This window comes from Watersipora subatra, chromosome 11 (assembly GCF_963576615.1).
Source record: "Watersipora subatra chromosome 11, tzWatSuba1.1, whole genome shotgun sequence".
Classification (NCBI taxonomy): domain Eukaryota; kingdom Metazoa; phylum Bryozoa; class Gymnolaemata; order Cheilostomatida; family Watersiporidae; genus Watersipora; species Watersipora subatra.
The window spans coordinates 35,972,025-35,999,746 of NC_088718.1; the positions used below are offsets into that span (position 1 = coordinate 35,972,025).

General features: G+C 35.1%; 1 protein-coding gene across 3 annotated transcripts in view; it reads left to right on the forward strand.

The window, feature by feature from the left end:
- LOC137408288 (uncharacterized) overlaps window positions 1-27,722 on the forward strand; it is a 67,412-nt gene that overhangs the window by 10,431 nt on the left and 29,259 nt on the right. Inside the window, exon 1 of one of the 3 annotated variants that reach the window (XM_068094749.1) lies at window positions 18,710-18,747. The exons of 1 other annotated variant lie outside the window; for it this stretch is intronic. The gene's annotated coding sequence lies outside the window, so the exon portion shown is untranslated. Of the gene's footprint in view, window positions 1-18,709; window positions 18,748-24,952; window positions 25,049-27,722 lie in introns of those variants that run through there. One more of the 3 variants, XM_068094748.1, reaches the window with a different exon arrangement.

Here is a 27,722-nt window from a genome sequence, read left to right on the forward strand (position 1 = left end):
AATCAGAGTAAACAGTGTTTGTTTATTACACACAGTCCACACACACACTATGCACACCACGCTCACAGCGCGCACGCACACCGTTCACAGCGCGCACACACACCGCGCACACACACCGCGCACACACACCGCGAGCACACACACCGTGTGCACACACCGCGCGCTCACACCACGTGCATACACCGTGCACACACACACACAGGCACACACACACGCACACGCACACGCACACGCACACGCACACGCACACGCACACACACACACACACACACACACACCTCTTTCCCTTACTTCTCTCTCTCTCTCTCTCTCTCTCTCTCTCTCTCTCTCTCTCTCTGTCTCGAACTCTCGAAAAGTGCTCTCTGAATTGCCAAAAGCCCAGCTTCAAAGTCTTAAAAAGATATCTTCTAATATTATAGTTAAGAAATGTGTATGCCTGTTTTTAGTTATCAGACTGTAGAACTAGCATACCACAGTCAACTATGATCAACAGTTTTGTAAAAGGAAATTGTCAAATCTGTGTGGGCTACTGACATTTATTGGTTTGTGACTTTGTTCATATTTGGGGTTATCTTCCTTTCTCATTTTTAGATAATAGCCTTGGATCCCTATTTGTTGATGACAGTTATCTACCAACTTTGTATTTTGGACTCTACTGATTAGCAGCGTACTTAATTTATATTTGGAGTTATTTTCCTTTCTCATTTTTAACTAACAACCTATCATCAGACTCTTTCTGTGCTGTCTCATCAATCAAGTCAATTGTCTTTCAACTAATGTCCACACTCTCATATGCTGATCACCAACCGTAAAACTTGATTGTATGTCATAAAGTTTGATTTTCCTATGTAAAGTTTCAGTTTGGGCCCATGTATGTTTCTACCACAAGCAAATATGCCTTGTATATGTAGATAGCCTTAAAGTACAGCCACACATGCTAATTTTTTCGTTGGTTTTGACCGAATTCACAAAATGAACAAAAAGCACAATCTAAGCCATTGCACCGTATGTAGTTTGTTGAATTGCACTGGTATTTTTGTTGCGTGTCATGATGCGTGTCTTAGACTATACCAATTGTGAAAACCTCTAAAACCACGCTATCTAAAAATTGTTTTAGCCAATTAAAAGCCTTTTGCTCACGATTTCGATGTGTATGCTCAGCTCTGACAATTCTGTGGATCTTGGCCAAATAATTCTGTGTTTTTCATTCATTTCATGATTTCGGTCGAAAACAACAAAAAATCAGTCGGTGTGGCCGCACATTTATACTTATCTTTGGCTATTATTAATTCTTGTTATCATGCAGTTTTGATAAGGATTAAATAAGAAGAACTATGACTATGAAATTTCCTGAAGCTATAAAGATGTAAAAAGAAAACAGCCTAAAAAATAATATCAACTAAAGTGAGATTTCGACATATAAAACTAAGATGACCTAGAAATTTAAATTTCTGGTAAAGATGAAATGGCCAAAAAATTAAATAATAATAAAATGAGCCAAAAATTACCTAAAAAATTAAATGACATAAAACAATAAGCAACCTAACAATAGAGTACTGCAATAAAATGAACTAACAGATGTGAATAACCAACAACTCTAATCACCTTTCAAGGTATGATTTTAATGAGCTAAAAGGTGAGCTCAATAAAAGTCTTACAAATGCTTGTATAGCAGGGTTCTCAGTTAGTTTTAGGGTGGCTATTCAGTACCTATAAATAACATTAAAATGATCTCCACTGGTTAATTTAAGATATAATTACTAGCCAGTCCCTCAAACAGGACATGGGCATAATTATACAGGCTTTAAAAAGATTTATTACTTCAGAACTATGTATAATATGGTATTCAACCTTAAACTGCCAAGGTATTGCTCAAAATGGAGTTTTTTAGGATTTAGTAGTCTTGGTCCTATTTCTGGTGTTTAGATTTAGTCATTAGAAGGATATTACTGATCTGTAAAGATTTAATGCTATAAAGAAAATGCATAACAAAGCGGGAGAATATGCCTGATTGGTTCGGTTTGATATGTACAGTTGACCCCCGTTTCTTCGGATTTCACTTCCACAGACTTCAAGTGTCTAGTCAATGTTCAGGTCTGGGCAATTTTCTGATGAGGCCATATTAGTTCAAAAATGACAACTTAGACTTTTAGGTGGCTCCTGCTACAGACGATGCAAATGAGAGTTTGTTGCCAGAGTGTTGTATTGTGATTGTCATTTGATATTATTACTGCTACTAATATTATACTGTACCCTAATGAAGTATAACCATATTGTACTCTCTCGTGTACACTGTATATGTTGTATATTGACTCATGTTGTAGCCTAGAAGCATGCGAGACAAAATAGCCAGTTTAGTATACATGACTGCACAGTTCACAGTCTTCAATGTTCGTACATGGCCCAGACCGTAGTAATCTGAACAAACAAAAGTTATCTATATGTGTATCTCTTAAACATGGTTCACATATGATTTGCATTCTATAGAATAAAATATAAAATATAGAAGCTCCACACAAAATTCCTGAATTAATTGCAATTTGCGCCAATGCTATGATAGCAAGGCCTAAAAGCTTTGGAACTCTTGTGAACAGCTTGTAAAGCACATTTAGTACCTTTTAGGTGCAAATACATCTTGCTGTCTATTTCAACTGACTTCACAAAAAGAAAAAGTTTGAATGCGCCATTTATTGACCTTCAACAAGTGAGAGTCTAACAATTTTAAAAGTTAAATATATGTGATGTTTTAAGCCAGGCAGTTTTAATGAAGTGAATTCACCATTTTGTGTACTCTATGCCAGGCTGCTAAAGAATATGCAAGGGAGCGCAGGCTAGGTTGAACATGTTTTGAACATCAGTGACTTTTTAACAAGCCAAATTATACAATTTGCACCAAATGTGAACACAAACTGTCTAAGGCAATGCTCTATCAGTTTGCGTTCAAACTGTTCAAAGCATAGCATTGATAGTTTGCACAGTTTCCAAACATGCATAGCAAGTTTGGAAATTTATTTGACAGTTTTAAAATTTGAGCAATGTGCGCTTTAATTAATTTTTCAAATTGGTTGAACCCTCTTATGTGGATGTGTACTTAATTGTTAGTAATTGGAAGAAGAAACACCATTTCTTTTGTGTATAAAGTCAAATTTCTATAAATATTAATGAGCGATGGTTTTATTATGAACTTATGCAAGCTTCAACTAATAAAACCGATATGTTAATCACATAATACTTTGATGATCGTCTGCAGTAACATTGTTCGCGCTGTCACAAACCTATTAGCGTTTACATCAACAAAATTTCTGTGACACAATGTTTTCATTGGACAATTCAGTCTTGAAAATGGTAAAATACTAGTCCTGCAGCAACTGCCATAAAATAAAAACTAATCAAGTAATCTGTAACGATCAATTTCCATCGTCGAATTGGTGCACATTGCACAGGCTGTCATAGATGCTCGGCGAACTATCAGAAAATTTTGACAGCTGCAATTTTTTTTAAAGTATCCACATTGCCTTCACAATGCCTTCACTTTACGGTGCACATAATCGACCAATAAGCACCGAGTTGACAAGGCCAACATACGTCGATATAGTGTTAACCAACCTATAGGAATATGGCCTTGCAGATGAGGTGGGTGACTGCCTACAGTTCACAACTTATAGGAAAGGATGCTCCCAGTCTCTAAAAACATCATCTCATTTTGTGGTAGACTAAAAATATGATTTTTGACGATATTTGACTTAGTACTTTAGAACATGTTTAAAACTATCAGTTTGCTTGTGGAGTTGTCTGTCTACTATGACTGGGTGTGCATTGAAAATATTGTAAATCTGCAAATTATTCCTTATTACGAATATTTAAAGATATTAAAGAGTGCAATGAAAGAACTACAAATGCACGATGAAGGTTTTCCAGTTTTTCACCTTGTAGTAGCAATAAGTCATATGCAGTTTCAATCTATCAGCAAATGAAACAAGTACTTCTCAAAAAATGCTGTGAATAAAATTGTCACAAAGTTTCAAGTCAAAACTTTGTCGCAAATGATGTGTTTATGCATAACTTCTTTTCTGCACACTAAATAAAAATAAAAAAATAAATTTTTAGAAATTAAACTCAGGTTAAAAGAACTTTTACATCTATATCTTTTATTCTTGCAAAATAAATTCTTGTAACTCATTTTCATAAATTTTTAATCAATCCAAATTTAAGGAGAAGAAATAAGGTTTCTCTATAACAGCTAAATTTAAAAGACCCGATACTCAGAAATGAATATAAACATTAAAAGGTTAAATGTTTTACTTTTGGGGAGCAATTCAATTTTGCTTTGCTTAGATAATTTTCCTACAGAATGTAGACAAAAGCTTTATATCTTACTATAAAGTTGACTAAAACCACCAGGGAATCAGACCTAACAGCAAAAGTTAAAACATTGTCAAAATAAAATATGTCAGTTTTATTGTTGCTTTTTTAAGTTTCATGCATTTTTACAAATTGTGATATTTAATTATATTGGATCAAATTTAGACTTGCCAGAGTTGTTTAATTTTCAGGTAAACTATAGTTCGTTTTAGTAGAATCTTTGTTCATTAAAGTGATGAGACTGCAGGTCTATGCTTGAACTTATATCTATGCCTCAGCACTACAGCAACAGTTCTCTCACTCTGAATTGATATCTTCCCTTTAATTTTAATATTTTCATGGTTTGTGTTTGGTTCGCAGGTAACACATCTCACCTGTATTAGTTAAAATAATTTTTCTTTTCCTAACAGATTTCCTACAGTAATCCCTCACTATTTTGAGGTTCAGCTTTTATGATTTCAGCGTTTTGAGAGGTAAAAAATATTCATTAAAAATTAAAACTTGAAGAAAATAAAAGAATAAAAGTAAACAAAATTACTCTGGCCCAAGAAGATTCATGTATGAGCACCAGTATAGTAGCAGCCGTTAAGTTTCTCTGCTTTCCTGTTACATTTTGTGAAGCTTAAAACCTCAAAGCGCTTGTAACACCCTTCACCGTGCTTTTTAAACGCCTTCAACTCTTAAAGTCGTCTAGCCAGCATAAAAATGAGGAAAAATGCTTACAGTTAGTAAAAAGTAACATCATTAGATATGAGTTTATTAGCTTTTATTTTGCTGCTTTTCACTTTTTGAGTGGAGCACGAATTCTGATTTATCACGAAAAATGAAGGATACTGTTACAGTAGTTTAGTGGTTACCTTTTAGATCAAACTCCTTCAAATGATGACTACTAACACTTACCTCCCGCTAATGTGCTAGGATGAAGAAGAAACAATAACATTTGGTCCTCCAATGTCGGAAAATGTATTTCTTTTAAGCACTTAAATATTTTTGTAGAAGCCAACATTAATTACAAAAATGACCTAATATTTTATGTTGATTGAGAGTTGTCTATTCTTACGTGTCAAGAGTAAATAAATCCCACTAAAATTTTATATTATATTTATAGATCTGAAAAGTATTGTGTGTGTTGAAGATAAATAATGCTTCAGCAACTGAGTTCTATTTTAACTTGAAAATATCAAAAAAAACAGTTAAAATTTTATATATTGTGTAAATTATAGTTGTACCTGATTGAAATGGCTGCCAAAACCCTAAAATCTAATAATATGATGTGCTGTAACATGATAACAAGCTAAGCAGCTACTGTACCTTGTTGTTGCATGAGGCCAGTCAGAAGTGTAATATAATAACAATTTTAAATATTATTAAGTATTATTAAATATAATAATAATATTTTTAAATATTATTATTTGTATTGAACTTTGAAATAAAACAAAAAATAGGTTAGTTTGTGGCAAATCTCAACAGAGTGGTACAAATATTATACAGAAGCATTTCTAACTAGTATTTAAAAAGCCGCTTCTACTTATCAAGTAGCAAATGCTTATTTCTAATAAAGAGTACTTTTTAAGATTAATTATTCAATAGCATATTGTAAGATCTAAAATACCAAATATCAACACCGAATTATTGAGAAACAAAAATATTCTTTGTTTTTCTATATAAACAAATCCCACCTTGTCATTGTGTGCCTGCGAGTGTGTCTGTCACTCTGCATAAACACTACGAGTTTTTGCATTTTTTGTCTGACTTTATTCAAATGTCACAAGCATGTGCTTTGTGCCTTTTGTCAGATTGCAAAAAAATTTGGTTTAAAAATCCCGTCTGGTTCCCGAGAACCAGCCACTTAAACACCCACTTGCTGACTATCTGTTTGAGAATGGAAGGAATCCTAGGTATCACCAGACATAGCCTTTGATACTATAAAAAAACATTGCAACGCTTGCAGCTTGATCTGTAGCATCCACCTTTGCATCTTACATATTTCATGGTTTTAGCTGTGCGGCATAAAAAGAGCCTTTGGCATTGTTAGTACTCATAGTTAGTTCAATGATTGCTGCTTTATAAGTGAATATTTTTGCTTTTGCGTTTTTATGACTAAATATTTAAATATATTTTTCACTTTTTGAGAATCAGTCTACTACGAGTCATACCCGCACAGTTTTATATGAAACACATGAAGAGTTAGCACTAAAACAAGGTCACATGCACTAAAACAAGGTCACACACACACTAAAACAAGGTCACACACACTAAAACAAGGTCACACACACCAAAAGGCTTTGCATTTCTTATTCTGATCACATATTGATCACATTCTGTATTCACAAAAGTCCTCTGTCATCGCTATCAGGCATATAATGGTCTATTTGACATTCTGACATGTCATGGAGGAAAGACTTTATAAGTCAGTAACAACTTCCAATTACACACTCTCACCGAACGTTCAAACACGAGAGATTTAAGGTTTTTGATAAAAAAATGAAAACTATTGTGGATAATTGGCAATTGATAAGTTATAGAACGGCAGCAACTGTACAACTGCTTACTGCCATAGGACGAGTATAACTGGAGTGGCTCAGAACCTGGTCACGTGACGGGGGAATTTTCGGTTTTTGTCTAATATTTAATATCTCATGCCAAATCTTACCAATTTTTTCGAGATTTATATTTTTTTATACATTTCTCTATTCTTCTATACATTTTCCAAATACCTCTCTGTGTACAATAATCTTATGCAAGATTCTGCAACTATTTATGCACATTTTTGCATAATATCTTATCTTATATTTCTTAACAGTATTGGGTTATTAGTAGTGGGTTATTGCAATATTGCTGTGATAGAATATAGCATTGTGGCCAGTGTCTAATAGTAATCATCATACATGATTAAATGCAACTGGGCATGTGCAAGACGGGACAAAAACAGAAAATTCCCCTTCAAGGGACCAGGTTCTAAGCCACTCCAGTTATACTCGTCCACTGCCACAGATGATCGAGGTTCTGGCTCACTTTTAAAATTAGTTTTTTGTCGATCACATTTTGAAGCCATTGTTTTATAATGGTTTTCTTACGTATTATATTTATTTGCTGTCCCTACCTTAACCACCTTGAAGCCTAATTCTGTACATACAAGCAAGTCTCCTGATTCGTATTAACAACACTCCATCAACTGTAAAAGCAGTTAGAGTAGCACAGTTCCATTTGAACTAAATATGATTTTGAAGCTCTAAGCTTTTAGAACTGAATAAAAAACAGGAAAAAACAGATTTCATAGTCTTCCACTTTTTTGAAGAAGTGAAGTTTTAGAGATAGGCAAAGAAACATAATGTTTGCAGTACACCGAATCTTCTAATAGGAGTACAAGGTTGAGGAAAATGTGAAACTTTTAGGTTCCCTTTGCGTACCTTTTAACAAATCAATCACACACTAAGAGCCTCCCATGGTAAAAGCGTTAGGAAAAGAAGTTGCACCACACCAAAATTGAACCCTGGTATTTGGATTCCCAGTCAAGCGCACTACCATCTGCACCACTCGACCATCTTGCCATGCTGTGGGATACTTGTGCACATACTTACTACACATGACAGTCATATCGAGTAGAGTCTACAATGTAAAAGTGTATCATTAGCCATTTGATACCTAGTGTTGTATACACAAGCCGTTCTCCTGACCCTAGACTGTATTAACAACGTTCCATCAATTGTGAAAGTACTTAGAATAGGACAACTCCTTAGAAACTGAATACGATTTTGAAACTCCAAGCTTGTAGAACTCTATAAAAAATAGAAATGAAATAGTGTAAACATCTTGTTTTTACACTTTCTCAAAGAAGTTATGTTTTAAAGGTAACTGAAGAAACATAATGGTTGATGTAAGCCGAATCTGATAGAGTGTGTAACTTGTTATAAATAGAAAAACAAATAGTTGTAGCGTAAAACTCTTGTTGCTGATGAGAAGCTTTCTAGCTCTGTCTAATTTTGATCCTTCATTACTAAGAATTTCATTCAGCATGTCATTAGAAACTAATATTTCGGCAGCAGCTATTTTTATTTGACAATTGGTTAGAAGTGCCTTTAGTATTTTGGTGATATCTCCAGAAATATTAGGCCAATTGACTCGAAACTTTGGCATTAAACTGAAAACATATTAGGCAAAAAGCGACCACAATTTTTTAATCTTACTTAAACCAGAATAACAAAACAAGGTGAAACTACGCGGTCAAGTTTACTCGGGCAAAAAATGAAGGAAAAACAATTTCCAGATTTATTTAGGACACAAAAGGACACATCTTCCAATTATTAACCACCTTTCATATAGCTTTGCCTGTCAAATTGTTTATTAACAAAATCTTTCATAGGGCAACTTATCAGTGTCAGTGGGTTTCATGGTTGTCAGGCTCCTTCAGAAATCGACACATAGCAAGACGCAGCATAATAACTCCCACCATTACCGCAGCCAATGCATGGGAAGAACACGCATTCCGATACTATAAATAGCTATTATCTTCTCGTTCAACTAGTCAAATCAATCACGTCTGCTGAACTAAATGGCACCCTGAATGGTGTTGGATTTGCGTTACACTTTGGCTTCTTATTTCTAAGAAGAATGTCAGTTAGCACTAACCAAGCTAATAATAGACTTCATTTTCTCAGTTTTCTTGATCACGTTGTGAGCTACAGATAGGAGCTAGCTAGACTTAATGCTAAATGGAGAAGCGTGTTAGGTTTGGTGAGTTATGCACCTTCTCGTTTGACGTCCTTCATAAATAGAATAGCTGTATCCACATGCTCTGAATTTGATGAGAATTATGTTTAGTGGTTGATTTATTAATTGTCTTCAACACCAGTTGTTACTCATTGTTTATAGTTGCCAGTTCAATGTACCTAGATATATAGTTGCTGGTAATTTCAGCAAAAAAACTCGTTTTTATTATTATGATTTTTTTGCTATTGTTTATTACAAATTATTAAATAATTAAAAAAGTAAATGATGTACTATTCAACCGAAAATACAATATAGTATATATAATTGGTCATCTGCTATTAAATTAGGGTTTCTTGACTCATCTCTAGGCCACACATGAGTATTTTGAACACTTTTAAAGCTCGCCCATATATATGATTTTATGCTGTGTTGATGCATGCAATAGTTTGAACACAATAACGGCGCGTGTTTTCTTTGCAAAATACATTCTTTCATTCATCATTTGGACAAATACGGTTTTATTTTTGAGTTTGAATACAACACAGGTATTTAAAGATGTGCTAAAGTCAAATCAAAAGTTACGCACATTTTTCAAATTGATAATTCTTTTGAGTATAAAACACTTAAGGTACAACCAAAATATTTATGTAGGCCATACGCCATTTTAAATGCAAGCTTAGTGAATAGTTTTTAAAACTTGTTAATAAAAGTGACAAAAGCTGTGACATTTTTATTCTCATTAGATATTTTGTAGCTTATTCATTAACAGGATAATATCATATTTGATACTTTTTTACCTAATATAAACAATTCGAAACACCAAATAACGCTCAATTTTTTCACCACTCAACTTCGATGGGTACAAAACTGGGCACTGCACTTAGCAGTTTTGTAGATATTAGCAACTTAGCGGCAGGTTAGTAGTTTGAGACCTGCTACAAAGAATCAGTTAGGCATCCGGTCTTAAATTGCTGCTGTACTAAGGGGGACAACTCTGACAGCAATGAAAAAGCATCTCCGTAACCTCAATACAAATGTCAACTCGAATGAGATGAACATGACACGAAGGGCCTGTCTCTGACAGAATACTCTCAGCTGAGTAACTTGAATAAAAAAGACTTTAGGTTTAAGTTTATCTAGACAGTGAATATCATGAACAGTTACGGATTAACTTGCACAAAATCTTAATACATCTTATCAGAATGTATCAGTATTTTTTGATCGTTTGAGATTTTTTCTGATGTTTGAGGTGATCTGGCTGCCAAGATGTTTCAAGATTAAAATCAACAAAATTTGATTGCAGGTAAAATGCTCAGATCAAGTGAAAGTACAATTATGATGTCTATAGTTGCAAAGAGACCGTCAGAATAAAGACGCGCAACTCTGCAACTTGAACACAATAGCCGATACCAACTATAGCAACAATAGCAACTCAGGGCGTCATTTCACACGTATTTTTTCTGAGCATTGTAACGGCAATCAAGTTTTGTTGATTTTAATCTTGAAACATCCTGGCAATCTGATCACCTCAATCAACAAAAACAATGTTAAATGAAAAAACTTGCTGTCTAAGAAAATTTACTAAGATTTTGTGTAAGTTTGTAAGTTGGTGTCTGAAAGGAACTGTAACTAGACTGCTATTGGGCTATGCAGAGACTTGCTTACAAAGGTGGCTGAGTCAATAAGATGTGCAGGAGTAAAACATGTATGTGCGTGTCGATAAGCCGATGTGTAAATATGATGTATAAATAAACAGGAGGAAGCTGATGTAGATGTATGAAAAGGCCGACATTTTATTAGAGATGTACACAGCGTAGTAGGCCTCTATGCGCACATGTGTTTTTCACATTAACTAAATATATTTACAGAGCGCTATCAGAGCTTGAAAGCATTTAGTCTTTTTTAGAGAGGGCAGAACTTAAACAAAAGTTTTTCCTGCAGTTTTGTTATAACAAGCTATAGACTGAAGAGTAAATTTTAAAATGATTTAAAAAGTGATAAAAAGTTTTTTAGAAAGTCTTGGAATATTTTTAGCCCATTTTGTGATGACCAACTTGTGTTGGTAGTAAGCTCTTAGACAGACTTACACTGCTAACAGACTTACACTGCCGACAGACATTATGCATTGTGTTCTTTACAAAAGCTAGTAGAATTTATATTTACATGTACATTTGTAAAGCGAACCTCAGCTTTTTTTGTGTAGAAACGTGACACTTTGCTTTCAATCTGAACTGGTTGGCTATTCTCCCTGAATGATTTTCTGCGAATTGAAAAGAGTTCATACTGCCGTTTGGCCTATCTTTGGCACATTCTTTGTTAGTCAGCAAAAAATATTTTTTGAAATTCTTGCTTTATCAATATTTTTAAACAATCTATTTAATTATTGACTCTTTTACATATTTAATAATTTTTAGTAGGTTTTAGAATATTGCACAAGGATGACTATGTGTGCGAAATATATATTCAAAATAGTGTAATCAGCTTCTATTAGTCTGCAGACATCTATATTAGAAAAATGCAGTCATTATGTACAATCTTTCTATCTATAGCTGGGACTTTCAGGATTTAAATCAAGAAAACTAATGTCAAACACTTGAGCAGAACCAATTATGCTAATATTTAACTAAATCTTCTCTAATGTATTTATGTTAGATATTCTATTGAAAGAGTAATGCTAGTAATTAAAAATATCCTTAAATATATAAAAAGTTTAACGTTTTTTATGCGTGTGTTTATGGTAAAACTGATTACGTATTTCCTTCCTGTTTTACACATAGTATGATGAAATGCCAAAATACTGATTACTACCTATTTTAATAGCTGCGGGGTAATATTCCTTATATCAGAGCTTCCTGACCTGTTTTAATCCACAAACCACCTACAACTAGTAAATGCGATCTCGTTGTTTTGAATGAAACAAAAAGACTCAAATTATAATGAAAAACAGAAATATTTTGGTTATACAAAAACAATATGTTATCGAAAGGTCATTCTAAGGAAAGTCTTAAAAAGGATTCTACAAGACAACTCACTTTATGTTCCACAACTTGTTTCCTGCCTTTTTTTGCTACTGTCTGATTGATTTGTAAAATGCTCGGATCATTTTCAAGATAGACGGCGTTATAAAAATTTTTTTAATGTTTGGAAGCAATGAGAATTCCAATTCACATAGGCATGTTTTTGCGATGTCACGCGCACTTTTTTGATGATCACAATGGGTCCCTGCCCCCCTCTCGGTGAGCAGCAGCTCGCATCCCGTTAGGGTGAGAGAAGCCCTCATCAGGAAGCCCTGCCACATACTTATAGATAGCAGCAGAGTTAAAAACTAGGGCTATTTTCGTGTATCTAGTTAGGCTGTGAAATGGAGATTTTGCAAAAGCTGTTTAAATAGTATTTAAATCAGTTTGTTCAAAAACATCAATATTAAATGTGATTAATATTACTTTTTACTGACTTTAGCACTATTGCAATAAAGTATAATAAATAGACTAATTCATTAGCAATACGTGTTCCAAGAAATTCTTGAAAGCACCGCACAACTATAAACTTATTCATGATAAAATATACAAACATTGGGCTTCTTAAAAATTTTTCCAAAAATGTCTTGCAACAGAAAATGACCTGGTAACAATATCTTACCCAAAGAACTAATTTTTTAGACGTATAGATGGTCAATTAGATATGTATCTATCACCACAGTGCTTGGCATTTATTATTGACCTGGGTTATTGCTCAGGTGCAAATATAATAAATAGCTATAGACTGTATATCAAGGAAACTCCTTCTTTGCTAAAATAGAGGTGTCTGCACTGTGCCGATACTTGTAAATGTAGTTTTTGCCTCAGTCACAACACCGATAAAGATTTTGAATTATTACAAACAGTAATACATAGCTGATGTTGAAGGCATTCCAAATTGTGCTGCTGACTGGAATACAGCATAAAAAATAACAGCTATTATATAGTTATAGTCAGTAATAATTAGTTTTGATGTATTTTTTGAAAAGTTGTTTTAAAATATGTCAAGCTCAGTATAAAATAATGAATAAGAGAAGGTATTCTGCGGTGAGCAAAAAAACTACCATATTTGGTGATATACTTATGTGTTTGTAAATACTTTTTAAGAATAGTGGACTTTATTATATGATATATAGCTAATGCTAAAAAGTAATACATTATAATTGCTTGCACATATATTAAATGTTATATATAACTATCACTAATATTTTGATAAAAACTTGTTTTTGCGCTACTTCCTGCTACAAGCAACAATAGATGTAAGTATTCCCCTTTTAGATAAATGTTTTGGTGAGCCCATGACTATGCATGCTGTATAATCATATTTATTTGCTAAACAGATATTGATGAAATACTATTGTGTTAAATCACTAAAAATTTTTATAGCTGAAAAAAGCTGTTTTGTTTTCGTGCTTGTTACACATACATGTATATATGTTTATCATGCTTTTGTGCTGAGAATCCGTTTTATTTCTGTTGTCACCGTGTATGGACAAGCATTACATTTGTCTAATCCAAAAAGTTAGTATTCAATATTGGATTAATTTATTATCACAGCACAGAACCTTTACATCATATTGCCTTTAACAAAGTAGTTTTTGACTATATACCCTGTAAAGATTTAACCCCAGTATATAATTACATTGAACAATGACTGTATGCCCCTATACAAATCAATTTTTACAAAATTTTCGACAATTTGCTATTTGTAGTTTTAAAATTTAAAACTAAAATAACAAAATGCAAAAACATCTAAAATAGCCCTGAAATTTCAGTTATAAAAAGTTGTCTTCTCTTGTGAAAGCTCTTGTTAAAAGTGCCTGCCTTGTCTATTGAGTCTTAGTTTTAGTCATTTTTTAATACTAACAGGCAGGCTATATGCATGTGTTTGATATGTAGTAGCTCAACTGCTATTATAGATAGTACAAAATTAGACAACTCCCAAATTAATGTAAATAACTGTCCCTAGGAGGTATATCAGCACCAGTGGGTACATTTATGTACAAGCAATACAGATAATGAGTTTGAGGCTACATTAGGTAAAAAATTTATTCATTTAGAGCAGCATAAAGACTACAATTTATCCCGGTGTAAATGGCATTCAGGATTTAAGAATTTAATTCATTTGAGAATTTAACAAGGTATTTTTGGTATTCATTTGGGAACCTAACAGAATTTAATCATATTTCGAAAGATTGTTGTTACCTATGTTTGTGGGTCCCCAACTTTTTAAGCTTATTGTTGTGTCACCATGCTTTGTCTGACTAAAATTTAAGTGTACGCTAGCTGATACTAGGGCATATTTTTATCCAACTCTTGGTCTGCCATTAAATTTCTCAAAACTTATTTTTGGCCTCCTAAAATTGTTTTAAAAAGTTGGCCAAACTGATTTTTAAGATCAATTTGATTTATATAATTTGTAAATGTTTATTTGGTTGCAAGTATGTAAATAGTTTTATCTTCTCAAGCAGAACAAGCTAGTGCGCGCTAATAAACAATAAGAATGACTACATGTAATACCAATCGACAATGTCGGTCTGAAGATGCGCTCATTTCGAAAGTACATTGTCAGTCATAAAATGGGTCAAAAGCTATTAACAGACTCTCAGTAAACCTGGCGTTGTGTGGGATTTCTATCATCTTCGATCAGATAGCCTTGGAGTAGTGTTTAAGAGACTAGTTCTCAGAAACTAGACTAAGTTTTAAAATCAAATATTTTGGTAACTTGGTGTAACACGCAGAGCATATGCACGTGAAGTTTGGACAAAATCAGGCAAAAATGTAGATACACATAGCATTCACGCAGATCAACAGACAGGCAATGACCAAGTTGGATTCATTAATATAGGCTAGTAATGTGGCAGCCTAGTGTACCATAAGAGATCACCAGGTGTAATAGCTAATTGCACAAATATTCCAAAACATGGTCGCAATTGTAAGACAGTCGATCTATAAAGCTGAGAGTCACATGTTCAAATCACACCAAAAAATTATTTTTTCTCAACCTATTAGCGTGGCTTCAGACAGACGGACGGACTGGTGCGGCTCTTATTATAGTAATAACTAGCCAAATGCCCAGGTGTTGCATGGGTACTAAACTTACTAATTAGAGATATGAGAGCAAGCTTTAGTGACGTTGCGCATAACGCAAAGTCGCTATGTCTATTTTGACTCAGAAAATTGCCCGATGAATTCATTGCACCTTGTGCAGCTTAATGGGTTAGCTGTCACCTTGTGATCGAGAGGGTGTGAGATCAAATCTTCTGCAATGAAGATTTTTCATTGCTAGATTTAAATCGCTATCGCTGGACAGACACCGAAAGACAACAGAGGATAACAAACTTTGAGATCTGTATATAGATTTTTTTTTAGCATACATGCGGCTTGAAGCACTATGGATTGTTTTAACTAGCAGTATGAATGAATCCTTTAAAATTTTTACAAATAAATGGCTGACAAATGAGAGTTATCTTTGTGTGATGAAAACATCGTGAAATCCCTCAAGTTTACAAGGCTAAGCTGGTGTAATCCCCTATTAGAGAAATAAATGCGGGTTATTAGTGGCTACTTTGTAGGAAGACAGGCTAATGCTCAAAGCTAATCGAGGGAAAAGTATTATTTTAGCCGTTCTCGCCATACATTACATCACGTTGCGTAAACAGGTGAGAGGTTGAGGGTGGTTCTTTGACGCATTTAAAACGCTTAACATGGAATGTTAAAACTCTTCCCATTGCGTAAATGTCCACTGAATCTTTACAAATGAGTTCTGAGTAGATTATGCAATTCCAAGAAGGTTCTCACAGACTCAGTGTCAACTCCATCTAACTGTTTTAAGCACACTTAGACTTCTTGCAGACTGTAGTGACTTACCTATGCAGCGATAAAAAATGGTCGATCTTATAGCATAATAGTGCACTATCGATTCATAAACTTGGGAATTTTTTTTGAGTAAGAATAAAAGTGCTATGTTAAATTGTTAACAAATATTTGATTCAATAAACAGAATGCCGACTTAGCTTGGGTTGGCCCCGACTCGGAAATCGCTCCAAAACCAACCCAGAAGGAGGCAGAGCCTGAGTCCCACAAGGATTATATAAGGACTAAGCGGAGGCCAAGAAGCAGAGTCCAGTTGCACTTTTTGTCAATACAATTTAGACAGTAGTCGATAAAGAAGATATATATTTTGTTTAAAAACATAGAGCTTTGTTTATTTGAGTTTAGACGTGGAATTGAAATTTTCCTTTTCAACTCACTCAAATAAAAACTTTAGCGCATAAACAATAAACTAATAATAATATTTTAATAAGTATGTAAAAATGTTTGCTAAGATTATAAGGCATTATTCCGAGAATAATAACTTAATATATTTCTAAGCTAGTTTATGAGACAATCGTACTTATTCAACTTTTTGTTTCATCGACATACGGAAATGAGTCGATGCTTAAAAATGTGGCCTACAGTTATTTGAGCGAAACACATCAGAAAATAAATTTATAGATGTAGGTCTACATTCTCCGCCCCCTGCATACCACATCATGCTTCTATATATTTTTAACAAACTCTCTTCTGCCGGAAAGCAGTGATGACATCATTAAAGGGTTTAAATCTTTTATGTTGTTTTCCTACAGAACATGTCTAGTTCTATAACACTAAATATATACTATATATAGTCTCTTATAATGAAATCACTAGTATCCTGGCAGTTTAGTGCCCGTTAAGAGATCGTTAGGTGTGCCGATAAAGTGCATGTAACTAGAGAATAGAGAGTAGAGAATAAGAATTTGTAGAATTATTCTGAAATGCTGAAGGGTGGTAGACTGGCACAGATATTGTAGTGCCAGTATGGCATGCAAAATGTCACAGGTTGAAAGCATTTTTCTACAATAATGTTTAATTTTGGTTTCGACTAGTTGGACGACCACAGCTCTTATTATAGTGAATATTGCTTAAGGGTTATGCTTTGATCATATGTATGCCAATTATAGAAGAATATTTACACAAAATAGTAAATTTTTTAACTCTTTTGAGAAAGGAATTGTTAAAGGAGTCTAAAAACTGGGAAATTATTAATTTTTCTATAAATTATTTTAATAAGTGCAATGGCTTAGGTTTCATTCAATTACATCGGCCTGTAAAGCTATTTTAAGAATAAAATATGAAATAGTCAACTTGATTAAGGTAATATATTTTTTATAAGTTAAAAACTAATAAGTTTTGATAGCGGAAAAGTTTGTGCATTTTGCAAATATGGTTTCATGGACAGACAACTTATTTTAATTGGGAGTCATTTTCACATGAAATTACTTATTATCAATGGTGCCCTTTTTACTTAGACAGTAGCGCAGGTCAGTGACACACACAGGACCAAGTTATTGCAGTCATTTGGTGAACTATCTACTGACTTACTAAAAGATTAATACTCTAGTCAGCGTGTTATTGCTGAGCAATTTCTGCTGACGTAAGCTAAAAAACCCTGTTTAATATAGATTAATATTTGACATGAAAGCACCAGCTCATCACTAATAGATTCTTGAATGGGCTGTCATTCCAATTTGATCTTCATTTATGTATTGCTTTGGATTTAAGTTAAATGTATGTTATTGTCTATCTATGCAATAAATATATTATTTTACAATTGCAATAGTTCAAAAGTCAGCAAACATTAATACTAGTTAAATTTTGTTGGTTTTTATAAAATAGTGCATGCGGACCCACTGATTTTTAGCTGTACTCAATGTATAAAACAGCCAAAGCTTTTGATTTTTTGCTACACACACTACTTATACAAAGTTTTGCACCCTCACCAGTTGTGACATAATATTATGGTCACAAGAAATTCAACCGACTATTGCAAGGAGGGCAAACCAAGAAAGTCAAGTCTATAATTGGTTATGGCATATTACCAACATAAATAAGCTATTACTGTGTAGAATAGTGTGTCACCTTACCACTTACCAAGCTGATTGCCATGTGTTCAAATCTCGTGCAATGCAATCCTTTTCTCAGTATCCAACTGTGACTTGGGACAAACACGCAGACCTTAGTACTTAGCCAATTATGACACATATAGCCACCAACATTTTAACAGTCTAACGCAAAGAGCTAAACCAAGGGAGACAAGTCTATAATTGGCTTTGGCATGAGTTACAACATGAATAACACATTACTGTAGGCCTATAGATGTGCTAAAAATTTTGTATCACATCCCTTTTTACTGCTTTGATAACATGATTCGCTGAAATTACCTATAACAAACAAAAGTTAGTAAGAAATGTTCTTTTCAACTAGCAACCAGTTTTTGATATCTAACCAGATGTTGCATCTGTAGCTATGAAATGACCATATGCTGAGCCGTGGGGATAATTCCGTGGGAAGTCAAACAAGCTCAGTGAACCCCACAAAGTGTCTGACACTAACAAACAGGTCATTATAAAGCATGCGAGTTATTTAATTTTAAAAGCTATTGTAGGTAACAAGGGGGGTTCTGTGAGCAAGTGATTAGCTTTGTAAGCATTGATAATTAATTCTCTTGTCAATGCTCTCTACCATGTAGTTGTAATCAAAACACAACGAGATTTCTTCAGCTGTTCATTTGGTGCTTGTAATGAGCAGAAAGATGGAAGGGAGATACAGTTAGTAACTAACTGTATTTACTAGGGTAAGTTAAAGTATTATTATTATCAAGTTTTCATGCAGTGACAGCGTAGCAACACATCCAACGTGGTGCTTCATTGCCATCGCAGAAAAAAGTTGTGGCGCACTCATTCTCTCGCAATTTAGTGGCACTGTTTAGAAGCGAAACACTTGTGCGATACGCCATCTTTGTGTCATAGAAACGGCTTTAGTGACCAATGGTTTCACGTGGGGGCCTTGCTTTCCTGCTGCTTTATATACCAAATTTTTTGTTATTGAAATGCTCTAGTCTATCTGTTGTTACTTAAAGATGCAACCTTGACACAAGGCATCACACAACATTTGCTCAACTGTACACATGTCAGCCCGGCGTATCGCTTCGGCAATAACGCACATAGATGTCGCTACACTATCACTGTATAATATGAAACTTAGTATTCTTGTGAAAAGGAAAGAAAATATTGCATGATGAAGCTGCGGGAGCTAAGAGGTTGCGTTTAGTTAATTGATTTATGTATGTGAGCATCAACTGTTTGGGCACGTGCTTGTGCTTTCATCAGCACCTGGTCCGGTATGGAGACAATGGTGCAAGTACCTTTTATAGCTTAGTGCGCAGCATGCTGCAGTTCTTTTATCGTTTGAGATGCACCCTTCAGTTGCATGAAATTCTGAGTAAGAAGGTTGGTAAGTGCTACACATGGCCACTATGTTCAAATGTATCCTATGTGAAGTCTATTCAACGAAAAGACTTGCAACACTTAGCGACACTTAGCACATGCAACACTTAGCGAGTGGTTTGTTTTGATTGTAACTTAGTGATAACAAACTGTTATGTTATCACTACGTTTCCATGATGTGGTTAATCCATAAGCCGGCATCATCCGCAAGACGAAAATAGGTAAAAACCCGCAAGTCAAGCGAGTTTTATTACTCGCAATTTTGTATCGAATGCTTCAGTATTTCGAACAGTGGAAACGGCACATGCGAATGATGCGCAAAAAAATGCCGCTAAAGCTATTCCATTTTAAACATTTTTCAAACTTCAGTCATTCCTATATCAATTTAGGCATTTTGTTATGATCTCTTTCTTTAACAAAGTGTCCATGTCAATCTACAACATACAAGTTTCTATTGAAACACTTATCACTCGGTAACTTAAAGTGTGCACAACTCCAAAGTTTCTATTGAAACACTTATCACTCGGTAACTTAAAGTGCGCACAACTCCAAATCCACTTCATCCACACAATGTAAACTTATATTGGGTTTCGAATGTATTTGGAATTTTTTCTACTCCGAATCATAGAAACAGTGAAATCCAAACTGATTTGACGTCATCTCGCTTTGAAAAATTTGTTCGAAGGCATTTGCAGTGAGACTACTATTCTATGTCACAGAATGGTCACTGCAGATGGATTCGAATCGATAATACCAAGTTAAGCTTTTTTAGTGGAGATAAAAGATTCAGCACATTTCATCGCGCTACCACGCTGGTATATTTTACCTATTATTGCCAACGATTGGTTGCTCATAATTACCTTTTTATTTATTTTATTAACTTATTTATTAAATAACTGAACCTACTGATTGTACAGGTCTCTCCTGCACTGGTTCTGACCTTTTCCTAGGCTTAACTTTTCTAGCATAGAAAGTTTTTTTAAGAAAGGTGATTGTCATTCATGCGACCTTTTAAGTAATAACTGAATAGCAAGTAGTAAATTCTGTTGCTGTTTTGTAATATATATTTTGTAATATCTATCAATAATAAAAAAAATTCTGGTCAGTTATCCTCGTTGAGTTTGTGCAAAAATTGCACGAAGCATGAATCCATCGTTTATTTTTACGTCATCACCCTGTTCGCACAGGCGCTCGTCTACAAAAAAAGTCGCCATCTTTGTAGAAAACGATCGTTATTCTTTTGATTAATAGTATTTTTCGGTGTGGTTTTGATACTAAAATAAAAAATTTGCGAACAAAAGCATTGTTTGCAATAATTAACTGCAGAAGCTTCGTGTTTTTAACGATAAAAGTTGTCCATAAAGATGGCAGACAACGATAGAATGTCACAAAAAAATGAAGGATTGAAAAGTGATTGTGACCCTAAAGCGAGTCTACTTTAAAAAGTCCTGTTTTGAGGAGTAAATCGCTAGTCTTAGAAAAATCGATAAAATGCAACTTTGAATCGCTGAAATGTTAGGTTGAAAATTCATCGCTGTAGCTAACTTTGAATCAACCCAAAGCATTGAAACACAGTGATAATGAAGTGAATGTCTCCTAATCCAGTACAATCAGTTTTTACTAGCCTGGAAAGTAATACAAGAGGCTTATCGGTTCCAGCGTAATGAAGCGCCGAGGAGCCATTGGCTCTAATGATGACTCATTCAGGTTGAGAGGCACTTGAAATTCCAAAAGCTTATGAAACTAGGGTAACAACACCTCATTTCTTTCCGAATTCTTCCCATGATTTAACCACCTTACTTTGAACATTAGCTACCAAAATAAATGATTTAAAAGCTAGATAAAAATGAAAAATAGAATTTTTTTGTACTTGTGTTGCATGCAAACTAGCAGACAGACTACATGGCTGTGAAGCAAGTCTTTGAGGATTTATCTTCTCAGCTATTTTTAACTTAGGGCTATGATCTTTCTCTATTGCCATGTTTCCATAGCGTGGATAATTAAAGTTGGGCATAGATTGAGTTACCATAGCAATAAAATTTCGATGAGCATTCGCATTTTGCAGATTAACTCGGAAACTTTGTTAAAAAACGGAATTGTGCTGCAGAGGTCATAGCTGTGCATTCGGAACAGCTCAAATTGAAATAGAAATGACTAAAGTCTGGAAAATGTTAAAAATGGAATAGCTTGCATGGCATTTTCTTACTCATCATTCGCAAGAGCTGTTTTCCTTTTTGCAAGCATGAAACCTTCAGCAAAATGTGCAATTATTGACCCGCAATTGACTTGCGGGTTTTTGTTGTTTCTATCTTGTGTATGATGCAAACTTACAGAATAACCACTTCATGCAAACATAGTCATGAAAAGTTAATCTTTGTCATGGAAACATAGTGTATTAAACACAGTATAAAATGTACAGCTTATAAAGCATAATGAACAAGCATAAGCATTGACTAGTTCGGGTGGGTTTGTTAACAGTAGTCAAGATCAAGCTTTGGTTTATTGGTACTCTGTTTACAGCTAAAAAGCAGTCTTTTTGTATGAAAGGCTGACAATGCACCATTAAAATATATTGATAAAAACTGTAATATTTGTAGGCTAAAATACTCGAGTGCTACCTTATAACAAATACCTTAAGTGTACATGAAAAGTATTTTATTGGGTTCGCTGGCAAGCGGTAGATGTAGTAATCTCTGTGTCAGTAGAAGATAACACCCAGTTTAATTACACATGCTCACATAACAAACACTTCAATGCGTATTTTTCTTGACCAATGATAGATCAGCTTTGGGATTTCGGCATGTTCTTTCTTGTAAGGTAAATGTAAAGAACATGAAAGCACTACTTAAGCTACACACCCTAACGCAGTATATCGGTTGTAATCTCACAATACATCAGTAATGATCAACCGTTATAACAATGTTCATACTATCACAAATCCATCCGCGTTTGCGTCAGACAATATTCTGCGGCGTAGTGTTTTCCTTTATCCTTTTAATTTTTTGTGAAGAAGCCTCTTTTTTCACGTGCTGGCATCAAAACTATCCTAAACGGATATAAATAAATCACTCTATCAGCAACCGCGAATTACTATCACCGAAATAGTTCACATTTGAAAGGCGCCGTCGATGCTTGACAAAGTATCGCGAAAGTTTAACAGCTGCAAACTTTGGGATGACGTTGCTTCGTCGATGCCATCGGTTCACAGTTCACACAATTGGCGATTAATGCCAAAAGAAAAACGCTGACTAACAGCGATATAGTGTGAACCAGCCTTTAAAGGCTCAGTTTTAGCATGACAGCGGAGTGTGATGTAAATAGATTATACCATTTAGATTGCCTGCTATCGCAACGCTGCCTTTAAAAGCTGTCAACTGCTAAGTTTTGTTGCTGCTTACGTAGTATGTTAGATAAGCGTATCAGATGATAAAGTATCGAAATTAGTATCGTACTAGTAATTGAAAGTTAGACTCTTTATTAAACCATTCTACAAAAACCTCATACAAAAATATGTGACACGATAGTCATGAGTTGCCCGTAATATTATGTATTTTAGCTAGTTAAGTACATAAATGTTCTACAAACATCTGTTGCTCATTAGTCTGTCTCACTGCTCATGCTAGCCAAACTGTTGCAATTTGTTTTACCAGAAAATTATTTTTGATACAAAGTCCAATAGTTTTTTGCCGCCTTTTTTAAAGTTACTGAATGGAAGTCATTCTCAGTGTTTCCCCTGCTTGTCATTCCAATGTAGATAATAGTGAAATCACCAAATGACACATAGTCAAGATGGTGTTCGAGCTACTGCATTTTATTATGTATTTAAAAAATCCTATTCCTTCATCTCCTGAAGTGAAAGTATCTATTTAAAATTACACTATTCTTAATGCTGATTAAGATACCATAGCAAAATGGCCAATTTTCACCAGAAAATATCAAAATACAAGCTAAAATTTACTATTGGGTGAGTTGGCTTGCTTGAAGTGCGTTCTGGCTCCTACACTTTTTTTCGGTCTGGTCAGGTTGTTGCCAATCATTGCTGTTTGTGGAGTTGTCTCCACAATAAAATTTCAGCTTCTAGATTTTGTTAGTTTAACCTTGGGAAATGACGAGTGGAAAAGAGGAAATTGAAATGCAATGATTTCTTACATGAACGAAAAATCAATTCCAGGCATTGTGTATTATGTATGTTGTCTTCTCTGCCTCCACCAATACGCACAACAAAACCAATAATCTATTTTTGTAGCCATTTGTGCAGACTGACCATCGAGTAAAGGCAGCATTGCTGCTTATGAAACTGGATTTTGTTCCTTAGCTATCACTTACCCAAACCTCTGGGCTTGTTCCCAATATATCACAGTATGTCAGTGTTAATCACACAATACATCTGTGATAACTATGTTCACTCTATCACAAACCCATCCGGTTCACATAAGTGAGTAGCCCGTGATATACTGCTCTTATTACATAATATGACAACTAAAATGATGACATACTAATCCTGCAGCAACTATCGTGAAGGTAAATATAGATTACGCAGTCGCGATGGCCAATAATCATCACCGAAGTGGTGCACATTGCACAGACTGTTGTGGATTTATGGCAAAATATTGGAAAAGCTTGATGCAATCAAAAAGTTTGAAGTTTGGGCAATCTCATCGGTTTACGGGGAACATAGTTGACGAATAAACGTCAAGAAAACAACCCCGACATACGACGGTGCAGTGGGAACCAGCTTTACAGTTTTGTATTGCTCGAGCCTGTAGCCTGTTTTGTTTATATAAAGTAACTTTGAGTACAGAACATCCATGTTCGATGTGTTTTGGTCTGATGTTTACTAAGACATCTACAATGAGACCTCCATAGTAGAAATAGTTCAGCGTAAAGACGAAGGTAGGGGGTATGTAAAAACTCCATCATCAGCTGGGATTTCGCTCAAGGCTAAATAGAAAGCCCACCCTCAAAGCTGACTAATCAAACAATGTAGTTCCGAGTCTATCAATTTACTTTTCAAAAACTGTTTACATTCGCGGTGAGTGCAAAGCTGTATACGCAGTTTTCATAGGTAAGCCTCACTCGAGCTACTCACAAGCCCCCCCTGTACACGATAAACACCTGAGCAGGAGTGCTCTCAGGGTCTCGCAGGGTTTTGTCATACTGTTGACACAGTATCATGTGGATTAGATTACGAGCTAATTATGTAATTCATACTTCAAATACATCTCCTTTATCAAATTGTAATGATATAATAATATTTAAACATTAAATTCGACTATCTTTACAATATCTGCGATGTCTTTTTAGTTCGCCAATAATGAGCGCCTTGTAAAAGTCAGCGGGGCAGAGTTTCACCTTAACTGTTTGCTATTGACCATGGATTGAATTACTTGTTTATCCTTGTCATCAAATCCAATAGAATCATACGCTTGCATCGGCTCACAGAATACTTCATAGCTATGCGTGGTCGCTCACGACTGTTATTGCAAATAGAAAGGCATTGTTCTATTCGACCTTAGTAGTACTAACAGCGCTGTATGGCTACATCCAAGGCAAATCATTAAATGGAAATGAACGGTTATTAAACTGTAACAAACTATCAGCTCGTCTGAGACAAGCCCGCTAGCCGAGATATAATCATCTATCTCGAGGGTGAGTTTGCTATTCCAATTCGAATGTCTATGGGGCGTGTGGCGAGATGAGCAATGGTTGATATGTGGTGCATTCATCCATGCGTGTCTCATTGGTATTGCAGTCATAATCATTCTGGTGTTTTTGAACAGTTCTGCAAGAAGAATGCTGTATGAGGAGGCTGCCGGTAAGTTGTTTCTTGTAATTTTTCCAACTTTCAAAACAGCTGTCCAGCTCCTTGGTGAGAAACATTAAAACTTGTAAAAGCTATTTGCTGACAGCTGTAGGGCTACTAGCTCGTTCTGTCGCATTTAAATTTTAAGAGAGATCCCATGGTTGCTTTGGAAAGTTTTTTGCATACTTGAGCTTTACGCATATAATACTGTACCGTTTTACAACAAATTCCAAAACTACCCCGTGGTTTTGTATAAAGCAAGCTCAGGCACACAGCTTTAAACAAAGTGATAATAGCTCAAGTAATACACTGATGTTACAAGGTACACTAGTAGCCAGTCTAACTAGCAAATCCTTGTCAAAACTAGTAGTTAGAAATATCTTAGAGGGCACAAGTCTTCATTGATATTTCAAGAAGCCTTTATAAGATCTTAGGAGTTGCCAACCTTGGCTTTCTATCGCAACAGCGTAGCATCAACACCTGCTGTATATTTTTTACCTTTTGACAATTCAGCCTTTGGAAAGAAAGCTGCGTGTAGTCATTGACAAAAAGGTCTTACAAACCAAAAGGCAATGACGCACTCCGTGTTTCTTCTTGGCAAGGGGCTGCCAACTAGTGGTTTTCTAGTTCAGGTATAAGCCAGGCAATCAGCTTGCTGAGGCAGCATTCCAAGCAAACCTTTTTTCCGCACTACAACTGCTGTAGCCCATGCTGATCTGCCTTACCTACTAACACATTAGATGTCTCTCTCTTTCTTTTTAGTCGGTCATTTCAACGATGACTTTCTTAAGGGTTAGGCTTTATCGCTGACTCTCATGCACCTCTGTTTTTCGCCTTTTCTTGCCACCTGTTGTTGTCTAGTTCCTTAAACTTTATGTTACGCATAGCTATATATTTGTATCTCAGTCTGAGTATTCTGTTACGCAGGCGATGTAACAGCCATAATATTTGCTACTGTTCTGTTTGTCTAACATTAAATAGGTAATACATACATTTATACTAAAGATTCCTTGCAGTCTTGATTATGCTGAGACATACATATTAACTTTGTCTGATAGATCAGGAATCCAAACCACATCAGCTCCACTAGTCACCTTCATCCTCACTTGTGGCGACCTCTAATATTCTTATAGGAATAAAAAGTTTAAGAGCTTCACAAATCTCTAGGGATTCCATTATACTCTGTTAGGTCAGGACTCGGTATATAGCTTAGATCAACAGTAAGTCATTGATGAGAAGTTTTTGTTAGTAGGTCATTGGTGATAATTATGTCATTGGATAGTAGGTCATTGATAGTAAGTCATTTGGTAGTAAATTTCTCATATACAACTTCAACTGCCTTGAGGCATCTATTGACAGTATTGGCTCGCTTAGATCCTGTTGGAGAAAAATTTGCTAAGTTTTCAAAGAGGTTGATGAGCACCCACAAACATAGAGTTGGCTTTCATACCTGTTCTTTAATAAAATACGATCGACACAGCAATTATTTTATTGAGGCCTGGTCGCATAGTATATGAATTCAATAAAAATATTTTAGCAGTCGTTGAAAGCACTTATTTTATGATAGCCGATTGGTTGTCATAGTCTCCAAACATTCAACATTAACAAAGATGACAGCCATATTTTAATAATGAGTCATGGAGATATGCACTTCCACGCTGCTAATGGGACCTCTATGGCTAAGTTTTATCAAGTACCCTAGACATTAAAAAAACTTAAAACGGGATACCGTACACACAACTCCTATGGTACAGCTTCCATAGGCAGGCTTCCATAGGCAGCTTCTACTGAGCAGAAGTCAGTGTGATTGAACTGTACCCCCTAGCCTTAGATTTAGTTTTACAGCTTGTTTTTTACTTTTGAAATAATTTTTTTATCTCATAGATACTCTGTTTACAGCTAAAAAGCAGTCTTTTTGTATCAAAGACGCAGTGCCAACCTTCATTTGAGGTGTTTTGAAAAGGTAGCACTTTTTTAACGAAATCAGGTATTTTTATTAAATAAAGCTAGCACCCCGACAGTCTATAGTGCCATACGAGATTGTCAGGTATCATAACTATATGTACAAGTACTGAACAATGCTAATAGGTGATTGCTTAGTGTAAAGGGTAGTGTCGTGAGTTCGAATCCAGTACAAGGCAGTCCTTTTTCCAACCTCCAGCCACGGCTTCAGACAAAGGTCGGATGATCTTGGCTCTTATTATAGTAACAATTGTTTTCAGCTGATGTTCAAAAATTCTCTAGCCCTTCTGATATTGATTGAGCCATTGTTTCACTCCTGCAAAGCTAGGTCTGTGCAGCAACTCCGTTGTCAAAATCAAATCTAAAGCTATGTTCACAAGAGCCGATTTCAGGCTGATTCTCTATCTGATTTTCCTCCTGACTGAGAATCGCATCACGTGAATCGAACAAATGAACCCAAGACAGATTTTGCTACGGAAAAAATTTTATCGGGTAGTGTTCGATTGATGACTGATTTTAGGTCGATTTTTAATTTGAGTAGTCAATCAAGTCACTTTC